Below are 7,526 nucleotides of genomic sequence, written 5' to 3' on the forward strand. Positions count from 1 at the left end.
CATGAAAGCAGCAAGGGGATAAAAGCCCTTAACCTACAAGGGAAGACAGATCAGGTTTGCAGCAGACCTATCCACAGAAACTTGGCAGGACAGAAAGGAGTGGCAGGATATATTCAACGTGCTGAACTGGAAAAATATGCAGCCAAGAATTCTTTATCCAGCCAGCAAGGATGTCATTCAAAATAGAAGGAGAGATTAAAAGTTTCCCAAACAAAAATTAAAGAGGTTTATGACCACTAAACCAGCCCTGCAAGAAATTTTAAGGGGGACTCTCTGAGAGGAAAAAAAAAAAAAAAAAAGATCAAAAGCAACACAGACTAGAAAGGACCAGAGAACACCACCAGAAACTCCAACTCTACAAGCAACATAATGGCAATAAATTCATTATCTTTCAGTACTCACTCTAAACGTCAATGGACTAACAGCTCCAATCAAAAGACACAGGGTAACAGAATGGATAAGAAAACAAGATCCATCTATATGCTGTTTACAAGAGACCCACTTTAGACCTAAAGACACCTTCAGATTGAAAGTAAGGGGATGGAGAACCATCTATTATGCTATAGGTTGACAAAAGAAAGGTGTAGTAGCCATACTTGTATCCTTGATACTTGTATCAGACAATCTAGACTTTAAAATAAAGACTGTAACAAGAGATGAAGAAGGGCATTATATCATAATTAAGGGGTCTATTCACCAAGAAGACCTAACAAGTGTAAATATTTATGTTCCAAATGTGGAAGCACCCAAATATACAAATCAATTAATCACAAACATAAAGAAACTCATTCATAATAATACCATAATAGCAGGGGACTTCAACACCCCACTTACAGCAATGGACAGATCATCTAAACAGAAAATCAACAAAGAAACAATGGCTTTGAATGACACACTGGACTGGATGGACTTAACAGATTATTCAGAACATTTCATCCTAAAGCAGAGGAATATACATTCTTCTCCAGTACACATGGAACATTCTCCAGAATAGATCACATAATGGGACACAAATTAGCCCTCAACAAGTACAAAAAGACTGAGATCATACCGTGCATATTTTCAGACCACAATGCTATGAAACTTGAAATCAACCACAAGAAAAAAATGTGGAAAGGTAACAAATACTTGGAGACTGAAGAACACCCTACGAAAGAATGAATAGGCTGACCAAGCAGTTAAAGAGGAAATTAAAAACTACATGGAAGCTGATGAAAATAACACCACAGCCCAAAACCTCTGGGATGCAGCAAAGGCAGTCCTAAGAGAGAAGTATATAGCAATCCATGCCTCCCTAAAGAAGAAGAAAGGTCTCAGATATACAACCTAAACTTACACCTTAAAGCTTGGAGCTGGAAAGTAAAGAGCTGGAAAAAGGACAGCAAGTAAAACCCAAAAGCAGAAGGCAGGAAATAATAAAGATTAGAGCAGAAATCAATGCTATCAGGGGGGAAAAAAAAGAGAGATCAATGAAACCAGAAGCTGGTTCTTTGAAAGAATTAACAAAATTGATAAACCCCTAGACAGTTTGATCAAAAATAAAAAGGAAAGGACCCAAATAAATAAAATCAAGAATGAAAGAGGAGAGATGACAACCAATACAGCAGAAATACAAATAAGAGGAGAATATTATGAGCAATTATACACCAATAAAATGGGCAATATGGAAGAAATGGACAAATTCCTAGAAACCTTTAAACTACCAAAACTGAAACAGGAAGAAATAGAAAATTTGAACAGACCCATAACCAGTAAAGAAATCGAATTAGTAATCAAAAATCTCCTAAAAAACAAGAGTCCAGTGCCAGATGGATTTCCAGGGATTCTACCAAACATTTAAAGAAGAGTTAACATCTATTCTCTTGAAGCTGTTCCAAAAAATAGAAATGCAAGGAAAACTTCCAAAGTCAGTCTATGAAGCCAGCATTACCTTGATTCCAAAACCAGACAAAGACCCCACTAAAAAGGAGAACTACAGACCAATTTCCCTGATGAACATGGATGCAAAAATCCTCAACAAGATATTAGCCAACTGGATCCAACAGTACATTAAAAAAATTATTTACCACGACCAAGTGGGATTTATACCTGGGATGCAGGGCTGGTTCAATGTCCACAAAACAATCAATGTGATTCACCACATCAATAAAAGAAATGACAAGAACCACATGATCGACTCAACAGATGTAGAGAAAGCATCTGACAAAATACAGCATCGTTTCTTGATACAAACCCGTAAGTAGGGATAGAAGGATCATACCTTGAGATCATAAAAGCCATATATGAAAGACCCAATGCTAATATCATCCTCAGTGGGGAAAAACTGAGAGCTTTCCCCCTAAGGTCAGGAACAAGACAGGGATGTCCATTCTTGCCACTGTTATTCAACATAGTATTGCAAGTCTTAGCCTCAGCAGACAACACAAAGGAATAAAGGGTATCCAAATCGGCCAGGAGGACGTCACACTTTCACTCTTCGCAGATGACATGATACTCTATATGGAAAACCCAAAAGATTCCAAAAAAAAAAAAATTGCTAGAACTGATCCATGAATTCAGCAAAGTGGCAGGATATAAAATCAATGCACAGAAATCAGTTGTATTCCTATACACCAACAAAGAAGCAACAGAAAGAGAAATCAAGGAATCGGTCCCATTGACAATTGCACCAAAACCCATAAAATACCTAGGAATAAATCTAACCAAAGAGGTGAAAAATCTATACACTGAAAATTATAGAAAGCTTATGAAAGAAATTGAAGACACAAAAAAATGCAAAAGAGGGGCGCCTGGGTGGCGCAGTCGGTTAAGCGTCCGACTTCAGCCAGGTCACGATCTCGCGGTCCGTGAGTTCGAGCCCCGCGTCGGGCTCTGGGCTGCTGGCTCAGAGCCTGGAGCCTGTTTCCGATTCTGTGTCTCCCTCTCTCTCTGCCCCTCCCCCGTTCATGCTCTGTCTCTCTCTGTCCCAAAAATAAACGTTGAAAAAAAAAATTAAAAAAAAAAATGCAAAAAGATTCCATGCTCCTGGATAGAAAGAACAAATATTGTTAAAATGTCAATACTACCCAAAGCAGTCTATATATTCAATGCAATCCCTATCAAAATAACACCAGCATTCTTCACAGAGCTGGAACAAACAATCCTAAAATTTGTATGGAATCAGAAAAGACCCCAAATAGCCAAAGCAATCTTGAAAAAGAAAACCAAAGTTGGAGGCATCACAATCCCAAACTTCAAGCTGTATTACAAAGTTGTAATCATCAAGACAGTATGGTACTGGCACAAGATCAGACACTCAGATCAATGGAACGGAATACAGAACCTAGGAATGGACCCACAAATGTATGGCCAACTAATCTTTGACAAACCAGGAAAGAATATCCAATGGAATAAAGACAGTCCCTTCAGGAAGTGGTGCTGGGAAAACTGGATAGCAACATGCAGAAAAATTAACCTGGACTACTTTCTTACACCATACACAAAAATAAACTCAAAATGGATGAAAGACCTAAATGTTAAGACAGGAAGCCATCAAAATCCTAGAGGAGAAAGCAGGCAAAAACCTCTTTGATCTTGGCCACAGCAACTTCTTACTCAACATGTCTCCCAAGGCAAGGAAAATAAAAGCAAAAATGAACTATTGGGACCTCATTAAAAAAAAAAAAAAAAAAAAAAGCTTCTGCACAGTGAAGGAAACAATCAGCAAAACAAAAAGGCAACCGACAGAATGGGAGAAGATATTTGCAAATGACATATCAGATAAAGGGTTAGTATCCAAAATCCATAAAGAACTTATCGAACTCAACACCCAAAAAAACAAATAATCCAGTGAAGAAATGGGCAGCAGACATGAATAGACGCTTCTCCAAAGACATCCAGATGGCCAGCCGACACATGAAAAAATGCTCAACATCACTCACCACCAGGGAAATACAAATCAAAACCACAATGAGATACCACCTCACACCTACCAGAATGGCTAACATTAACTACTAAGGCAACAACAGATGTTGGCGAGGATGCGGAGAAAGAGGATCTCTTTTGTGCTGCTGGTGGGAATGCAAACTGGTGCAGTCACTCTGGAAAACAGTATGGGGGTTCCTCAAAAAATTAAAAATAGAACTACCCTACGACCCAGCAATTGCACTAGTAGGTATTTATCCAAGAGATACAGGTATGCTGTTTCAAAGGGGCATATGCACTCCAATGTTTACGGCAGCACTATCAACAACAGCCAAAGTATGGAAAGAACCCAAATGTCCATCGATGGATGAATGATAAAGGTGATGTGGTGTGTGTATATATATATATATATATATATATATATATATATATATATATGTATATACACCCACACAATGGAGTATTACTCGACAATCAAAAAGAATGAAATCTTGCCATTTGCAACTACGTGGATGGAACTACAGGGTATTTTGCTAAAGCAAAATTAGAGAAAGACAAATATCGTATGACTTCACTCATTATCAGGACTTTAAGATACAAAACAGATGAACATAAGGGAAGGGGAAGCAAAACTAGTATAAAAACAGGGAGGGTGACAAAACATAAGAGACTCTTAAATATAGAGAACAAACAGAGGGTTGCTGGAGGGGTTGTGGGTATACATTTCCAGCTATAAAAGGGGTATAAAAGAGGTATACATTTCCAGCTATAAAATAAGTCACAGGATGTAAAGTACAGCACAGGGAATATAGTTAATATTATAATAACATTGTATGGGTTCAGATGGTGAGCACTGAGCATTTCAGAATGTATGGAAGCATCGAATTACTATGTTGTACACCTGAAACATAATATTGTATGTCAACCATACTTCAATTTAAAAATAAATAAATAAATTGGGGGAAAAAATAAATGTATTTATGCATTTCAAGCTCTCATTCTGAATCAGGGGCCATAGATAACACCAGACTGTGAAAAAGATCCAGGGCACAAAAAAAGGTTATGAATCCTTGCAATTATTCTTAAAGTAGTTGTCGATATCAGAAGTCATCTGAGTTGAGCACATGTACCTTTGGGCTGGGTTGTTAAGAATATTCTATTTCATGAGGCTGTCAGCAGCAACAGGATGGATAAGCTCTACAAAGAATATTGTGATTTAGCAGTATTCTCAGATGGTTTCCCTCAGGGAGACAAAGTTTGGGCTAGGGAGAGGAGTGTCTAGCCAGGGGTAAACAGTTGTTGAGAGAAAGGGCTCTCAATTTAGGAGGAACCTGGACCCCAAAAAATACCACTGGTGTGTATTCAAAGGAACTCTGCATTTTCTGCCATTCTATCAGGTTGTTCCGAAGCAAAAAGACTGTTTCTAAAACAAAGATATGTAAAAGCATCAAACATTAAATACATGTTAGCAGTTGAAATTTGCAAATAACATTAGATACCTTTCCCCATTCTCCTCACAGTCTTCTATATTTTGGAAGATGCAAGTCCATCCTAGGTGGGTGTGGGGAGTTGACAGCCAGGAGGAAAATGTGATGGGGGTCAGAGTTTCCCAGTGGGAGGGGTGCTGCAGACCTACTCAAGAGGGAGAAGAGCAGCCAAGTGGCACTCAAAATGGGCTGGGGTGACCACTGGCTGCTGTAGGTGCTGAAAGCTGGCGAGAGGTGCTCTGCAGCCCCACAAACGCACGCTGAGGCTTGAGCCTGTTCAAGTGATGGAAACTGTCATAAAATACCACAAGTGGGGCAGGGGGTGGGAAGAGGGGCTGACCAAGTGCAACACATGGCCGGGCTGCTAACCCACTTCTTTATTTAGAAAATCATACTGCCTCAAATGGTTTCTGGAGTCAGGGAAAAAAATCCTTAAGAGATCCATGCAGCTTATGAAATCTCAAAGTGGGGTTTATGGGCAGATTGAAGGGATTACAGGACTTGTATCTTCATATTCCTAAGAAGTGTTTTCTATGTGGGGCATGTCCGGGGGTAAGGAGCCTAAATCATCTCAAAAGATACTTCTGATCTTTTGATCCAAAACTTCTTTGACAGGGTCAGATACTTCTGAAAGAAGAAACGAGATTTGTTGGAGGTCACAAGTTAGAATAAAGTTGGAAAACAACCCAGGTTTCTGGTCTCTCTCAACTTGAGGACCTACTTTCCCCCCCTCTCCCCTAAACTCACTCCTCCCTTGGAATAGTGAAAAACTAGAAACAAACATATCTTCTAATAGGGAAATAGTTACAATGTTTATACTCTGGTAGATTATGCAACTATTAAAAATGAGTCCGACCTGGGGTGGCTGGCTGGCTCAAGTGGTAGAACATAGGATTGGTCTTGGGGTCTTGAGTTCAAGCCCCACGTTGGGTTTACTTACAAAAATAAAAATAAAAATAAAAATAAATGAGTTTGATCGATATATACTGACAGGGAAAGTGCCTAAGAAATATTAAGTTAAAAAAAAACCAAAAACAAACCCAAGCTACAGGTGGGGGAAGAGAGCAGGAAAAAACAAAAACTGTAGAACATATTTCAACATAATTCAGTTTTTGTAAAAAACAAAACAAAACAAAACAAAACAAAGCAAGACACGGGTCTGTGATGAAAACAAAAAGGTACACCTGGTATGAGAACTCAAAGGAGTCACTGTGGAGAGGGTTATTCCCTAGGCCCACAAGCCCTGGGACCCTTGTGTCTAACAATAATTCCTTCATTGTAAAAATACAATTATCTAATTATGCACTTTCAAAAGCTCCATAGCTGACAGAATAGGACTATCACCTTAAAAAGAAAGTTAAAAAAAAAAAAAAAAAAGAAGAAGAAAAAAGGAAACTAGAACCTCAGAGAATTACATGACTTACCCAAGGTTTATAAGAGTAAAGAGTATAGAATCCAAGGCTTCAGCTCCCTGTTCAGTGATGTTCCATATTCCCCTCACTGTGTGGCACTATATAGATAGGGCAACATTCCCATAGGAAAATGTGATAAGCGTTAATTTCTTATAAACTGAATATAGTTTTAGGTACTAGGCTCAGCTGGAACTGTACTTTCGTGAGCCAGAGGGACAATATTCCTACAGGTCAAAGGAGTTGGGCAAGTGCTCAGTCTTTTTCCAACTATAGTGGGAAAATACTGGAAAAGATGCCAACTCACAACTCTGGAGCCACACAAACCAGGTTTAAATCCTAGTTCTAATACTAGCTGTGTGACCATTATTCAACTTTTGTGCCTCAGTTTTCTCATCTATAAAATGGGGATAGTAACAGTCCCTACTTCTTGGGACTGCTGCGAGCATTGATGAGTTAATACACGTCAAGTACTTGGAACACTGGCTGGGCACAAAGTACTGTGTCATTACTGTTATCCCTGGAGAGCTAGCAGTTCCTCACCAACAGACTCACATAGGTTTCTGACCAGTAAAACAGCCTAGAAAACAAAAGGAACCTATAGTAGTAAGCCTGTTAACACTTGCTGCTCTGTTCATTCCTTTCATCAAGACTATGACTCCATTTTTTCACATCTTCTTTCCTTTTATTGAAAAAAATTTTAGAAAATGGCAGTTAATAAAGGGCA

This window comes from Prionailurus bengalensis, chromosome D1, assembly GCF_016509475.1.
Source record: "Prionailurus bengalensis isolate Pbe53 chromosome D1, Fcat_Pben_1.1_paternal_pri, whole genome shotgun sequence".
Taxonomy (NCBI): Eukaryota; Metazoa; Chordata; class Mammalia; order Carnivora; family Felidae; genus Prionailurus; species Prionailurus bengalensis.